At 39.4% G+C, this 17492-nt stretch overlaps 1 protein-coding gene across 4 annotated transcripts in view; it reads right to left on the bottom strand.

Annotated features, from left to right (window-relative positions):
• The window catches only part of Mtm1 (myotubularin 1), a 132961-nt gene that overhangs the window by 47214 nt on the left and 68255 nt on the right, over nt 1-17492 (bottom strand). The window lies entirely within an intron of this gene.

Here is a 17492-nt window from a genome sequence, read left to right as displayed (position 1 = left end):
AAAGGCATTGAGTGGGAGTATGGGTGACTCTAAGGCTATCACCACAAACCAAACCCCTGGCTCCACCTCAACAGTCCAGTTCTCCCCAGTCTCTTCAGTTTAGCCAATGAGAACCTCCTAGGTTATTGAGCCAAGACTGTACTGCCATTTTCATCATCACCTGCCTACCCCTCTGATCTCTCACTTATCACAGTAACTCTGAATTATTACCATTTTCAACTGTATGTCTCTCAGATCAGAGCAACAATTTTATAACATTAAGTTAGATCAAGTCATTCCCCTGCCAAAATCATCCCATGGCTTCCTGTGGTGATATAATTGTGTCCCTCAATATATTGTGCACCCTGATAAACTTATCTGAGGTCAGAGAACAAAACAGCCACTAGATAGACATAGAGACCAGAAAATGGTGGCGCACACATCTTTAATCCTATCAGGGTGACACTGGGAACAGAGCCAGGCATGGTGGCACACAACTTTAATCCCAGAACTAGTTAACCATAAAAGTCTGGAGGTCTGTATAGACAGACAGGAAGTGACAGAGCTCGGTGGAGAGGAAATGAGTTGGTAGAACAGAAAGGCATATAGGTGTGGGTATACAGGAAGTAAGTCTCTTTGGAAGCTGTGGAGTTGGTGAGGTGAGGTTAGCTATGGCTTTTCCTATTCCTCTGATCTCTCAGGTTTTAACCCTGATATCTAGCTCTGGGATTTTTATTAATAAGGCCATTTAGCACTTTGTCTTACAGCTTCCCATTTGGTTCATGGAAAAGTTGAAGTCATTCTAATGGGCCACATGGCTGTCTGCCACCTGGTCACTTCTGGACCCTCTATACATAGTTACTAAAACAGAGCTTGGTCTAGAACACATAGTTTTTGACTGAGTAGCACAGTGAATCCCTGAAGCACCTACAAATCCTCGAGATGCTGTGGCTGGGTGCTTGTCCAATAGGTATCTAAATCCCTACCCATTTTCTTCTGTAAACTACTCTGAATGCCAGTGTCCCTTCCCCTGAATTACATGGAATTTCAGGAAAAGTCTTTGGATCAAGTTTTCTTTTATGGTAAAAACTAATCATCAACATTCTGGAACTCAATATCTTCTTGAATTTTCCTAAGCCTGTGACACTCTTAGTGGCTCTCAAGTCTAACGGTACCGGACCTACGTGCTATATTCCATAGTATATAGCATGCATCTCACATATTAGCCATGGCATGGACCACTTAAGAAACTGACCAAGGCCCCAGGCTGACAACGAATGCTTAATTTTTCAGTGCCAGTGGAGAGAAGAAATGAAGTCTGTTAACAGGTGTTTACCACAGACTGCTGTGGATATCGCTCTGAGTAAATAAAGTTCTGATTGGCCAGTGGCCAGGCAGGAAGTATAGGCGGGACAAGAGAGAAAAGAATTCTGGGAAGTAGAAGGCTGGGGAAGAGACACCACCAGCTGCCGCCATGAGAAGCAACATGTAAAGACACTGGTAAGCCACAAGACATGTGGCAAAGTATAGATTAACAGAAATGGGTTAATTTAAGATAGAAGAAGCAGATAACAAGCAGCCTGCCACGGCCGTACAGTTTATAAACAATATAAGTTTCTGTGTGTTTACTTGGTTGGGTCTGAGTGACTGTGGGACTGGCGGATAAGAGAGATTTGTCCTGACTGGGCCAGGCAGGAAAACTCAACTACAACAGACTTTGGTGAAAACAGCACTAATATGCATAGTGGACTTCTCTAATCATTAGCAGAAATTCTGGCACACAATTAAGCAGTTTATTGCTGACATATCATCACTCTGAACACCTGATACCATCCTGGTCAGTACCTGGTATGGGTAAATACTCACTATCCCTGAATGCTATGCTCTGGGCAGAGTTGTAGATGGCAGATAATTTGAGAATTAAGGATGTGTGGCTATAGACTTTTGAAGAAAACAGGTTTTTTTTTCCTTCTGAAGTAAGTTCCTCCCCACCTCTGCATGACTTTAGTGGCCTCAATCTATTTCTTTGCATCTCTCCCATGAAGCAGAAGTGAACATGGAAACACTTTCAAAATAAATGACCTTCCTGAATCAATGGCTTAGATAAAGTTTTTCCAAGAGAAATAAAATGTAGGAATGTTCTTAATAGGTCAGTAGCACTTTCTAGATACATTACTATTTCTTAATCTTTGATATTAACACTTTCTTGTTGCCTTGGGCATTTCTTGATGTATTTTATATGAAAATTATCAGAAGATTAAAGCTATATGGTTCGAATTGCCACCAGCTCTGTATTATCCTATTAGACTAAAGAGAAATCAATGTATAGGCAATGCCATTTTTTTGTCATTAGTACAAAAACAAGACAAGGTCTCCATCAGCTATCTATCAGATGGCCTTTCTCAAGAAATTCCTTCTATAACGACAATTCACATTGTGAGCTGGGTCATGTGAAGCTAGTGCATGCTGTACAATAGCTACCAAAGTGGTTAACATATTTGTAGGTAACACTATGTCTCAGTGTGAACTCTCCCCCTTCCCTGTAAAAGGCAGCAAAGAACTGATGACAGGAAGAGCTCCTCGTTTACTCTTGAAGCTAAGGGCAAGACTCACAGCTCAAATAATTTGGAAAAAAACATTTTGAATCACATAATTGATAAAATTTCTCTTCAGGAAATAATGTAGCAACATGTGTGATGCTGTATCAGAGCCTTGGGTGGAAAGCACTATTTTCACTGTTCCAACAAATTAGCTTTGAATTCTAGGGAAGTATGTTTTAAAAAGCATTCCATAAGCCATTTGGCTCAAGTAAAGCAACCATTCTAGAACAACAAATGCTTATAAGTTTCAAAGCAGAACATACTGAGATTTTTCTAGATTTTTTTTTGTTTTTTCCTTAAAGATTTAGATAAGGAAAGAAGCAAGAATTTTACAATGTAAACTCGCTGTTGCATAACATGAAGTCAAATAATTACAGAAAATAAAACAAATATTAAATGGGAAATCTAAGTTAATGAAATCCATACACCAATATATCATTAGAAAGTACAGAGTCCCCCACAAGTGGTAACTTATTACCAACCTAACCCAGACAAAAAAAATTTTCATTCCTTATTCTATTGAAAACAAGTAGTTCATTTTTAAAAGTAGATTCAAAAATTGATCTTTTTTTCTTATCATATTCATATTCTTTTTTCTTTTATAAAAGTTCCAATAATCTACCTTTTGTCATTTTTATATCTTTTCCTTTTTTTTTAGTGTATATTCAATGATCTATCCAATTATCCTATTATTTCTTTATCTTTTTTCTCAGGGTAGATTCACTGATCTACCTCATATCTATATTCTCCTTTTTCGTTTTTAAACAAAAACTCTATTTTTGGGTTAATTGTCAAGTCCTGTATCATTTGTCCAGCCGCTGCATAATGAGAAAGTGCAGAGCTTGTCACAGGTCCTTGTTCAAGTAGTCTGTCAGGCTGGATCATCTCAGCTAGCCATCTCAAATTGTCCTGAGCAGTTTGTAGTCCAAAGTCGATCTTTCTGTAGTGTTAATCAGCTTAATGGCTTTATCATAGTCCATGTGGAATCACTGTTGTGGGATCCTGTCTTCTTTTTGAAGATTTCAAAGTCACTGTTAGGCGTGGTTATGGTTCCCTTTAGCTTTTTTTTTTTTCTTCTTTTTTTTTTTTTTTTTGTGCCTCCTCTGTGGCTTGGAGCGATCACAGTCTGATAAATGTCTGTCTCTCAGAACCATGAACGTTCTTCCCTAGAAGAGAAAATCTTCACAGCAATTTCTCCCCACCATTTATCTTGCCAAACTTTTCCAAACTGACCTTTGCCGATGCTTTCTTGTAACACGATGGTCCTGGCAATTCTTCTCTGAACAAGCAGTAGTAAACCCTTTGTCCCAGGTAGCAGTATCACTGCAGTCACCAACACGATGAGAAGAAGCCCCTGGCAACTTAGAGCATTTGTAGTTTGTCCCTGGCTGAAGCTTCTCCTTAGCAAGCCTCCTAGGCTGGCCTCAAACTCGGGATCCTTCTGCCTCTGCCTCCTTCAGTAAATCCAACCAGTGTGCCACCATAACCAGCCGAGTGTAGCTCGGGTCTGACCTGGGGCCTGCAAGACCATAGGCAAGCAGCCTTTTCATGAATTCGTACTATGAACATTGGGCGCCAGATGTAGATGTAACCGTTTTTTCCCCCCTGTTTTTGTCTAAAATTTAAAAAAAGCTTATGGTTCTAGAAGGGCAGGTAGCCTATGGCAGAATGCTTAAGAATTTGTATGTAGTCAAGTTATTTGAGCAATGGCTCTTATTTAAAGTTAGAATCATGGGATCACAGATTTACAGAGAATGTTAAGGGGGACTCCATGTACCCTTCAGCTAGTTTCTTTCAATAACATTTTATGTAAGAGAACAATGTCAAGACTAGGCCAGGATATTAGAAAAGCCAGGCCTGGCCCAGGCTTCAGCAAGTGCACAGGTTTTTCCTTTGTTTTATTCTGTATTGATATTTGTGCATTCCATCACTTCCAATACCTACTAGTCAAGCTGTGGAGATGAACAGAGCATGTGCATGTTTTTCCACATTAAAAATAGCACAATGTAACATTTGAAAAATGTTAAAGGACAAAGTTGAGATGAAAATCTCTGATTTTGCACAAGGGGAAAAACAGCTTGGACATACAGAATGTAACTTGTCATTTTCATTTAGCTACATTTAACATTGTTGTGTCTTGGGGGAAAAACTCCAAAATAACAACAGATTCTGGCTTTTTGCTTAGCCATTATTTTAAAATGGCACCTATATAAAGATTTGCTTAAACCATGTAGATAAGTTTTTTAAAAACTCATTTTAAGTTAGCATATAAAGTAATGGGTTTCATTATGGTATTTTACTACATGTATCTTAATTTTAGACTGAGTGTTTAAAACTTTATTGAGATGTATAAATGTTTCCTCTGACTGACTGGGGTTCCTCTATCACATGAGACCTCTTCCTCACACAGACCTGTAGTGTCACTTCAGAACTAGATGTTGAGAGTCAGACTGATGAAGACTCAAGGTCATCTCAAATAGAACACAGTTCCATGAAAATCATATCTGTAGTATTTGGGGCCCTGAGTATTGTGCAGTGGTGAGACTGATTGCCTAGCATGCAGGAGAGCCTAGGTGCAAATCCTTAGTGCCAGAAGAACAAAGAAAAAAACAGTGTCCCAGGGGATATACTGAGAAGTTCTGTACACTTCTAAGTGCCTTCAAATGACATGACCATCCCACAGCAACACATGGATGTTTAAGAAGATCAACTCCTTTGATTAAAGTAAAAAGAATTATTTCCCTGAATAACCTCAAGATTCTAGGAGGCCACTTACTAAGTAGTTCTTTTCTGACATTTTTATTTATGTTTTGGTGGGTTTGTTTGTTTTTAGACAAACACAGTCTCATTCTTGGTTTGCCTGGAATTCTCTATGTATAGCAGTATGGTATCAGTTCTTGGCAATCCTCCTGCTTCAGTCTCTCCAGTACTTAGATGATAGGCATGTGCCTCTATTCCTGAGTTTTACTTCATTTTAACAGGAATTTACAGGACCATTTTTTCCAATTTTAATTTCTAATATTCTTCTGAACTGATGACATTTGTAAAAGCTACCATTCTATCATTTTAGGACACACAATGTTCTCATTAGTACCTTTTAGATTACACTTAAGAAACAATGTTTCTTCATTTCAGAAAATGTTTTTTTTTTTAAAGTCTGAAGAACCTCCACATTTAAAGAATTTAGAAGGTACTGCAGTCTAAGTAATGAAAATAATTTTATTAATACTTTGAGAATTTAATACAATATATTTTGAGCATCTTAATTCCCCTCTCCCAACTCCTTCCACATCCACCCCCATCTCGCTACCTCCCTAACTTATTTTTTAAAGTTATCACAACCAATATGTGTTGCTCAAATACTCTTGGGTGTGAGTCCTGCCCTGAGCATGGGTTGACCTAGGAGTGGTCATACCCTAAAAGAAGACAGACTCTTCCTCACCCAGCAGCTATCAAATGCCAAGATCTCCTCAGCTAGAAGCAGGATGTGCCATGCTCACATCTCAGCTTCCATTCTGGTATATTTAGTCTACCTTGGGCTTGTGCAGGTTTTCTAGATGTCATCACAATCACAGAGTTCATATGTGCAGTTGTCCTGTTATGTCTGGAAAACACAATTTCCTTATAGTTATCTACCACCTCTAGCTCTTAAAATCTTCTCTTCCTTTTTCTGTAAAGATCCTTGAGCCTTGGGGTGAGGGTACAGACATCCCTTTTAGGCTGAGCAAATGACAGTGTTTTATTTTCTACACATTGGCCAGTTGTGTGTCCCTGTGTTAACTGTCATCTACTATAAGAGAAAGATGTTTCTCTGGTGAGGATTGGAGGATGCACTAATCTATAGGTCTAGCAATAAATCATAAGGAGTTGTTTTGCTACTACTATGTTCATTTAGCAGAATATAGTATTAGTTTTTCCCCTACAGCCTATAACCTATTTAGTCACAGGTTTCTGGCCCATTAGCAGTACCAGGTATGGGTTCTATCTTGTGGAGTTGACACTGGATTCAATCACAAAGTGGCTGGTTAATCCCATAACATTTGCATCAATATTGTGTCAATGGACAAGTCTTGACAGACAGTCATTACTGTAGCTCATAGGGTTCATAGCTGGGTAAGGCTGATGACTACCTTTCTCCTCCAGTAGCATGTATAGCACCTTCCAGTACTATAAAAACTGGGTTCTCTCTCCTCTCTCTCCCCTCTCCTCTCCTCTTCTTCTTCTTCCTCTTCCTCTTCCTCCTCCTCCTCCTCTTCTTCTTCTTCTCTCTCTGTCTCTCTCTCCCTGACACACACACACACACACACACACACACACACACACACACACACAAAATGAACAACTTTTAAAAAGAAAAATATTGAGATAGTCTCTACAAGCTTTGGCTTGACTTTTACTATAGTACCATCAATTGCTAGCACACCATGGCCCTTGACAACAAACCCCTAGTTTGGCAATCTGTCTGGCTTCTTTACATTGCACACCTCTCATTCAGTTAGGCCTAACCTGGCTGGTACTCCTACTCATCGTTCAGTATTTGTCTCTTTTAGGAAACCCTTCTTTGAATGTTCTCATGAGATCTCATGTACTATATGCATTTGCTTGTCTATACCATTCAGGTAATAATGCTACTTAGGGAGTCCCTAGAGACAGTGAAAATCAGTTCCAGGTCTGCAGCCCCCACCATGACAAAGGCATTGAATGCCCATGCAAAACTACAGGGTGAAGAGATAAAAAGAGAAGAGGAACAAAGGAAGGCTGGCCCTCTCAGACAGTGAAACATCTTACAAATCTTGAGCAACTAAGAGCTAGATGTGGTAGTACATATCTCTATTCCTAGCACTCGGGAGGTAGAGCTAAAAGAATCAGGAGAGGACTTCATGGCCAGTCTCAGCTATACAACATGTTCAAGGCTAGCCTGGGCTACATGAGACCTTGCCTCCTCCCCTAACGGAACAAAAGCCCACATCTTCAACAATTAAAATAGCACTTGGCTGGTGTTGTGGCTCAGTGGTAGAATACTTTCCCAGTATACACATGATCTTGGGTTACAAAAAAATAATTGGTACACCGCTAGAATGACTTGTGCAAGAAGAAAAGTATGACACATCATAGACTACCTACCTATCGGTGGACTAGTCAACAAATGGTATTTCAACAACAAGGGCCCTGCACAAATATATTCCTATTAAGTTTCAAATCTGGGAAAAATGGCTGAGGTACCTATTTAACATATCAAAGTGGACCTGGCTGTGAGGTTCTCCTAGCATCCCTCAGTCCCTACCTGTTACAAGGTATGGCTGGCATACCCTGGTCTCTATCCTAGTCTCTAGCCCAGGGCCTGGGCTGCCCTTTCCCCAAAGGCTCTTCCATATATAGTCCAGATATTTGGTTATCTGCTCCCCCTTTTTCTTTTGCCCTCTTGGCTATAGCACCTGTTTCCCTTCTCTCCCCTCTCCCTCCTCCACCTTCTCTCTCTTCACATGGCTCAGCTAAAGCTGGTCATGTTCACTCTGGACTCTCCCAGAAGATGTCCCTGCCTCTTCCTATGCTCTTTCTTTTATCTATAATAAATTTCTCCACCATAGTCATGTCCTTTCCTTTCCTTTTATTTCTTTTCTCATCCAATTCCAATCCCAAAGAAATCAACTCCTAGAAGAACGTAAGATAATGAATGCTTTTGTAGTACATTACCAGGGAAGTTTCCTAAGTAAGCTACACCCCCCAGAAGTTATAAAGGCAAATTGTACAAAGAAAAGCTGCCTTCATGGGCCTCAGTTCTCTCTCCTTATGAAGGCCTGCTTACCTTGTGTGCCCTTGTTGTTACCTAACTCACTAAAATGGTTCTCTATGCTGAAACTGTATTCTGTATAAATGACACGGGTATTTCTACCCCTGACTTCTTTCTTGGAGTCTAGAATCTGTTATGTGCTAGAGAGCAGGTACCTTAATGACCAACTCCTTCTAAAATCCCTGCACCCTAAGTCTTACATGCTTCCCCTTTTCAGCAACTCTAGAATTTTGATGTATATATCAGAGCATGGGTGCCCTTGTAAGCAACTTTTGATAAACTTTTCTTTGTTGGAAATATCACAAAGGCATCCTGTCCTCACCACTGGAAGAAAACTCTGGAACTGTGGCTGGTTTCCTGGACTTTGTCCTGTGCAGCTTTCTCTTTGTTGGTTCTACTCTCTACCCTTGCCTGTAATAAATCATACCTGTACATACAAGTAAATCATACAAATAAATGTTGAGTCTTGGAAGTTGTAGTGAAATTAATGCACCTGAAGGTGGTCTTAGGGATCCCTACCACATGGTCTACAAATTCTAACAAATGAATATCCTAAAGTTCTCCATAGCAAAAGCACTAGAAACACAGTTCAAAGTCATACTGAGACAAGAATGAACAACTCATATTATAAGTAAATAAAGCTATTAAACAAGACCAAAGATGAAATGAGCAGAAGACAGAACATAATGGTGCAATATCAAAGAGCATTCAATTTCACATGATACAAAGCAGAACTATGAATCTACATTTTTGCCTATCATGATGCAAAGATAAAGAGTTAGAAGACACCCTGAGTTGATATGGTACGTAGAATAGTGACCTCCCAAAATGTCTGTGATTTAATCTTTGGAACCACTCAAATTAAGGTTCCAGAAGGAGTTATGATTGCTAATAGCTGGCCTTAAAAGAGAAAGAAAGTAGCATAGATTATATGGGACTGCCTCATAATCCTAAGAGAACAATGAGAACAAGAGGGAGGTAAAGGAGGCAGTGACAGAAGAAAAGGGCCACAAGACAAGGAACACAGGTGGCATTTGGAGGCCCAAAGGCAAGGAAATAGATTCCAACCTAGTGTCTCAAGAAGGAATGCAGCTCTGTATAGATACCTTGATTGTAGCCCAGAAATATTCATTCTCGTTCTCATTCTCTAACTAACATTTTTTTATTCACTCAGCCCATCATAGCAATAATGGAAAACTAACACACTGGAGAGGCTAAGAGCAGGCATTCTAACCAAGAGTGTATACTGGTATATCTGCTACAAAGTGGAATTTTCCAGAAACAGTAGTTCTACTTCAAACCAGTTAGCCTAAGAGGTATGTGAATATATACAAAATGATGAATATGCAAGGCCTTTCACTGCAGTATTTATATTGTGCCAAAATGGAAACATTTTAATATATCTATCAAGAAAAGACTATAGTTCTAAACAGAGTGAAGAAGCCCATTCATTATGTAATTTCTATTGGTGAACAAAAAAAGCAAGACATAGAGATTGTATATTGCGTGCTACCATTACGGTTAAAGGGGGCAAAGGCTATAAGTAGCTTGTGCAGATTGAGCATCCCTAATCTGAAAATCCAAAATTCCCAGAGCTCCAAATATGAAACATTTCAACTATAACATACTTAGCATATTTTGTGTTTTGGAGTATTTCATATTATAAATGCTTAGCCTATAAAGCCCATGGAAATGTTCCACAATCCAGAAAACACCAACATTAAAAATATATTTTGTCCCAGCACTTTGGATAAGGGATATTTAAGGTCTCCCCTAGCACTGAGTGGGCACGTAATTCACTGAATGAATACACTGGTTGTTTGTGGAGAAGGCATGGGGTAAGGTGGTAAAGTACACAGGAACGGTATTACTTTTTAAAACTGTTTTGTTTTTGTTTAAATGAGTTATTTATGTACATTGGCATTTTACCCACATGTACATCTATGTGAGGGTGTTGGACCCCTGAAACTGGAGTAACAGACAGTTGTGAGCTGCCATGTGGGTGCTAGGAATTGAGCTCTGGTCCCCTGGAACATCCACCAGTGCTCTTAAATGCTGAGCCATCTCATCAGCCTTGGTTTTCTATCAGGAATATAAAACAGCTATTTAAAGATTAAATTGAGGGCTAGGCAGATGGCTCAATGTGTAATCTGTAAGCACAGGAACCTAAGTTTATATAGCCAGAATGGATGTAAAAAGTCAGCTGTGGAGGTGTCTTTAACCACAGCACTGAGAAAAGCAAAGACAAGAGAATCACTAGGGGCTTGTTGGCAGCCAGCCTAGCTGAAAAATGGTGAGCTACAGATTTGAGAGACCCTGTCTCAAAGGAATAAGGTGGAAAAATGGTTGAGGGAAACATAATGTCAACCTCTGGCCTCCATACAGTGAGTAAACCTACTTGCACATACATGTACACTTACAAAATTAAAATATGTTGAATAAACACTTTACCTACACAGACCATTCTAATAGATTGGTTGCTAAAGATTCATATTTATTCCATCCATTAACTTTAGTATATTTACTGGGTCAATATTTACTGAGGACCCACTACAAACAAGGTATTAAATGGAGAAAACAACAAGGAGGACAATATCACTGTAAAGATTTAGAAATTCTCCATAGCAGAGATAAAGAGGGTACAGTGTAATGGGTATCTGTTCCACCTATGACCTTGAGGTACCAGCTCACATGGTGTGGACTGACTCAGATGGCAGGAGCAGCGTGAGACAGGTCATCAGCCTTCCAGGACTCTGTGGTGACTTTGTGGTGTTTAGTGAATTGTTCTCCCCAATATAGTTTCTAAATAAATGGTTCTGAGTGGTGATATTGTGTTCCCCAAAATATTGTGCACCCTAGTAAACTTATCTGGGGTCAGAGAACAGAACAGCCACTAGATATGGAGATCAGAAAATGGTGGCGCGCGCGCGCGCGCGCGCACACACACACACACACACACACACACACACACACACACACACACACAGGCACGCGCCTTTAATCCTAGCATTCCAAAGGCGGAGACCTATCTGGATCTCTGTAAATTCAAGGCCACACTGGAAACAGCCAGGCATGGTAACAAGAGCCTTTAATCCCAGGAAGTGATGGCAGGAAGCAGAAAGGTATATAAGGCATGAAAACCAGGAACTAGAGCCTGGTTAAGCTTTTAGGCTTTTAGCAGCAGTTCAGCTGAGATCCATTTGGATGAGGACTCAGAAGCTTCCAGTCTGAGGAAACAGTATTAGCTGAGGAATTGGCAAGGTGAGGAAGCTGTGGCTTTTTCTGCTTCTCTGATCTTCCAGTATTCACCCCAATATCTGCTCCAGGTTTGTTTTTATTAATAAGAACTTTTAAGAAAAGTGCTACATCTGGCGCCCAAAGTTTGTGGTATGGATTCACGAAAAAGTCACATGCCTGTAGCCTTGCGGGCCCCAGATCAGACCTGAGCTACCCTCAACCAGCACGGTGAAGCACACTGGTTGGATTTACTGAAGGAGACAGAAGCAGGAGGTTCCCAAGTTTGAGGCAGGCCTAGGAGGCTTGCTAAGGAGAAGCTTTGGCTAGAGCCAACCCACAAACAGTGGCGGGACCATGGAGGCAGTGACTGCTGCTCCGAGTTGCTGGCTTCTTCTAATCCTGTTGGTGACTGCGGTGATGCTGCTACCTGGGACAAAGGGTTTACTGCTACTTGTTCAGAAAAGAATTGCCAGGACCATTGTGTTACAAGAAAGCATCAACAAAGGTCAGTTTGGAAAAGTTTGACAAGACAAATGGTGGGGAGAAATTGCTGTGAAGATTTTCACTTCTAGGGAAGAACATTCATGGTTCTGAGAGACAGACATTTATCAGACTGCCAGAGGAGGCAGAAAAAAAATTGCAGGGAACCATGACCATGCTTAACAGCAACTTTGAAATCTTCAAAAAGGTGACAGGATCCCACAATGATGATTCCACATGGACTATGGTAAAGCCATTAACACCACAGAAAAGTCAACTTTGGACTATGAACTGCTCAGAACAATTTCGAGATGGCTAGCTGAGATGATTCAGATTTATAGAAAACTCAAGCAAGGTCTTGAGACAAGTCCTACATTTTTCCATTATGCAGCGACTAGACAACAAATGATACAGCTATCTCTCCCAGGACTTGACAATTAACCCAAAAAATTTTCTTTTCAGGATTCTCTAAAGATTTCTTCACCCCCAGAAAGCAGGAAGTAATTTTAAGAAAACGACGCCCACATTCCCAAGATGTGGGATGGGAGGTTTTGGTTGTTTAACAAATTATCGATATTGTCATTGTTAATGATGGTTGGTTACAAGTTGTTAATTGTTAATGGTCAGGAAAAAAAGCTGAACAAGGAGATTAGATTAAGAGTTTCTGTTTAAAAAAAGAAGAGAATATAGATATGAGGTAGATCATTGAATATACTGAGAAAAAAGAAAAAGAAATAATAGGATAAATGGGTAGATAATTGAATCTACTCTAAAAAGAAAAAGGGAATGAAATAAAAATGACAAAAGGTAGATTATTGAATCTATTATGAAAAGAAAATTATATGGCTATGATACAATAAAAAAGTTCAATTACTGAATCTACTTTTAAAAAGGAACTACTTGTTTTAAATAGGATAAGTAATGAAAATTTTTTTGTCTGAATTTATCCAATGTTACTGGACTGGACACTGTATATATATGTATATATGTATATATATATGTGTGTATATATGTATATATATATGTGTGTATATATGTATATATATGTGTGTGTATATATGTATATATATATGTGTGTATATATATGTGTATATATATTGGAGTTTTTGTCTGAATCTGTCAAATGTTAACGAACTAGACATTTTTAGAAAAGAAACCCACTAAAGAGGTGTAAGTATATAAATTTGAAAGACATTATAAGGTAGTTCTGTTAGTAATATAAATTAAAATAAGGAAAATAGGATAAGGGAAGTGAATCAGGTACATTTTGGACTTACAGAAATAGGATAGTGGAATATTTTCTCTGAGTTTGTCAAATGCAAATGGAGTAGACATTGTTTAAGTATTGATTGATTGTATATATTATATATAGTTATTGTACTTATTGGATATAGTTTTTCTTGTATTAGTTATAAGCTTTTTTATTTTAGAAAAAAAGGGGAAATGTGGTGGTATTGTGTTCCCCAAAATATTGTGCACCTTAATAAATGTATCTGGGGTCAGAGAACAGAACAGCCACTAGATACAGAGGCTAGAAAATGGTGGCACACTTGCATTTAATCCTAGCATTCCAAAGGCAGAAACCCATCTGGATCTCTATGAGTTCAAGGCCACACGGGAAACTGCCAGGCATGGTGACATACACCTTTAACCCCAGAAAGTAAGCCTTTAATCCCAGGAAGTGAGAACAGAAAGGTATATAAGGCATGAGGATCAGGAACTACCATGGTTAAGCTTTTAGGCTTTTAGCAGCAGTTCAGCTGAGATCCATTTGGATAAGGACTCAGAAGCTTCCAGTCTGAGGAAAGAGGATCAGATGAGGAACTGGCGAGGTGAGGTGGCTGTGGCTTGTTCTGCTTCTCTGATCTTCTAGCAGTCACCCCAATACCAGGCCCTGGGTTTGTTTTTATTAATAAGAACTTTTAAGATTAATGCTACAGTTCTGTTATCAGTATCTGTGGATTATCTACAATAGCACAGTTGTAGATCATTTTGATAAGAAGGGACAGTGAATTCCAGAGAATAACGGGGTGACTTCTTGATAGATATGCGTGGGGGATGTTGGTGGCATATGAGCAACACTGGAAGGATAAGATAACTTTGGACAGTATAATAATAATGATAGTAACAAAAAGGACACATGGTAGCCAAATTCAGAGAATAATACATGGCTATTAGCAAATACCTCAGTCTGACTGCAAGAGTATAGGAGAGTAAACAAAAATACAGAGATGGGACCACCATGTGGAAGAGACAGAGGTTTGCATTAAAATTGATGAGACAATCAGGACTGCATCCAGGTAGTATAAACAGAGGGAGGAAAACTAGCCAAGCCTACTTCTGAACCAAGTCAGGCTGGAAACAAGAACCATTTAGATTTAGTAATCACTAAGCAGCAAAGAAAATGCCTATGATCTTGAAGTTTTAATCAAGAGGAGGGAAATGATATTAGATATGAATAAGGCACATAGAGGATATAGTTTGAAGGAATATGAGAGAGTCATTTTAAACAAGCACTTAAAGCTATATAGCCACGAAGGAGAAATATGACACAGTAGAGTTGCAAATCTTGCTTAGAAAGGCAATCCTGGTGGACATGAGAGAAAGTTTGCCCAGCAAGCAGGAGAAGAAATAGGACTTTTCTAGAAAACTCACATTTATACCCCCCCCCCCCAAAAGGCAGGAAGAAGAAAGAACAAGACATTTACACCTAACAAGCTAAAGGGAAAATTAAATTTCAAACCGAGAGGGAGGATTATCTAGAAATGTGATACTCTGGTATGTCCAACACTTTGACATTGCAAAACAACGTTGTCATTTACAAAGTTCACACTTGACAACTGTGTGAGTTGCCAGAAACCCACAAATGATGGGGGAATGTCTTTTTATATGCTGTGAAAATATGTTGCTCTGATTAGTTGATAAATAAAGCTGTTTGGCCAATGGTGAGGCAGAATATGGTCAGGTGGGACATTCTAACTAGAGAGGAGAAAAGGAGAAAGGCAGAACAAAGATGATACTGCCCATGAGAAGCAAGATGCAAAGATACTGGTAAGCCACATGGCAAAGTATAGGTTTACAGAAAAGGGTTAATTTAAGATGTAAGATTTAGCTAGCGAGAAGCCTGAGCCAACAGGCCATACAGTTCGTAATTAATATAAGCCTCTGTGTGTTCATTTGGGTCTGAGCAGCTGCGCAACTGCAAGGATGTAGGAGTCAGGTAGGCACAGGAAAACTTTAAGTTACACACAAAAATCTCAGAACCAATTTTTCATAACACGTTCAAGTATGCTTATGATTTCGTGTTGGGTTACATTTACAGCTATCCTTGACCACATGCATTGCATAGGTTAGATGTGCTTGGACAATGGTATCATGAGACTTTTGCTGAACACAACAAATAGTACTATATACAGTAGAAAAACAGTTTTTCAATGTATTAATGAACCTGTGAGAGAGGAATTAATGTATAGAAGCCAAAAACTAGGCACAAACAGGAATACAGAATTTAATGAATTAGTTTTCATAGCCTCGGTTGGGTTGTGAGGTGGAAAATGAAGCTGTGGGTTCACCCAAGATGGGACTCATATTGGAAATCTCCTTCAAAGAAGCCTGGCCTTCAAAATTCAAAATGCTACCATATAAGCAGGGGATAAATGGGAAATAATCTTTTTTGGGTTCCAAGAGAACCTGAGTCTGAATTACTGGTGTTGAACAAAGAGGAAAACACATCTCTAACCACTGTGTACCTAGAGACTCTCCAGCCATAGGTCAGCCTAGCATGTAACCTAAATCAGAAACTGAATTGTTCCCAACTGGAGAATGAATTTAAAACCTTCTCAAGTTGCTTGAGGGCCTTGGCAGAAGAAATTTATAACCCTTTCAATCCCAGGCTCAGAGTATTTCCATAGATAATATTCCAAAGAACAGAAGCTTCCAGGTAGTAATCAAAAATACAGCAGTAAACATACTTCAAGACTCCTCTTTTGTAGAAAAGCCACCAAGAATTTGAATTATAGTAACTAGACACTACTATAAATGATAATGTGCTGAAATAAATAAAAAAATCATATGGATATTTTGAGTGATGAGGGAGGGATTATAAACATTGGTCAAACAATGAAAAACAACTTTCATAACAACCTCTCCCCCACAAACATACACAGTGGAAAGAAAACCAGAGCAAATAAAACTTAGAGGTAGCTAAAGTAGAAGATAAAATGAAAGAAACTAACCAGCCTGAATCCTGGTAGTCAAAGGATGTACCCCTGCCTGAAATGGTTAATATTTTATGTATGTTATATGTACTCTTTGAAAGGAAGGGGTGTGGAGTGAAAGGGAAGGCTCTAGAGAATCTGTGTGTGTGTGTGTGTGTGTGTGTGTGTGTGTGTGTGTGTGTGTGTATTGATTTGGAGTTATCCTACACAGAGGACAATGTGAATGCAGTGGTCACAGAAGCCAGAAGAGGGCAATTGTGAGCCATCTGATGTGGATGCTGAGGACTGAACACAGGTCTTCTATAAGAGCATTTAAACTATCAAATCTCAAATCCCACTCCCTTCCCTGAGGTTTGTTTGTTTGTCTGTTTGTTTGCTTTTTTGAGACAGTCACTCACTGACCTGGAGTACACCAACCAGTTCAGGCTCCAGGGATCTTCTTACTAACCTCCTCAGCAATGGGATTATAACCACACACTACCATGCTAACTTTTCCAAATGTAGGTTCTGGGGATTGAACTCAGATTTGCATGCTTTAATAATCATTCCATCTCCTCAGCCCTGCTTTTATAATGAGTAAGGTCTAGTGCCATTTTTGGAATAGTTAGGAATGAATGTGAGTGGGGGAAGGTACAAGGATGAGTTCTGGAGTGGATATTCATGAGGCATAGGCAGGCAGGTAACTCAGTTCTTTTGAAGCAGACAGAAATTCGGAGGGGTATCTAGATGAGACTCTGAGTCCAGGAGCTGGGCAATGCTGAGAAGAACCAAACATAGTCAAAGGCTTTGAAGAAGGCAGCACTGGAGGGGAGAGATCAAAGAGGAAGAGAGGCTAAGTCTCTGAGAAGGCAAGACAGGAGATTGAAAAATATGGCTAGTTTTTTTTTTTAAGTTTATGGAAGCATATTTATTTATTTTTCTGAAATAAACTAATGTATTTATGGAACTTCTGTGTAAGTTATGCAGACAATGAATGGTTCATCATGGCCAAGGCCTTTGTTGTGAGGTGAAAGCTCTGAATCTTTGCAGAAATGCTCCTCCAGCAACACAGATTATGTACAGTAAAAAGAGTAAAGTGGTAGACATATACACACACACACACACACACACACACACACACACACACACATGCACACACACAGAGGGGAAGGGAGAAGGAGGAAGAGAGAAAGTGAGCAGGTGGAAGAG

This window comes from Onychomys torridus, chromosome X, assembly GCF_903995425.1.
Source record: "Onychomys torridus chromosome X, mOncTor1.1, whole genome shotgun sequence".
Lineage (NCBI taxonomy): Eukaryota > Metazoa > Chordata > Mammalia > Rodentia > Cricetidae > Onychomys > Onychomys torridus.
The sequence above is the reverse complement of the archived record's forward strand: the minus strand, read 5'-3'. Positions and strand labels throughout refer to the sequence as shown.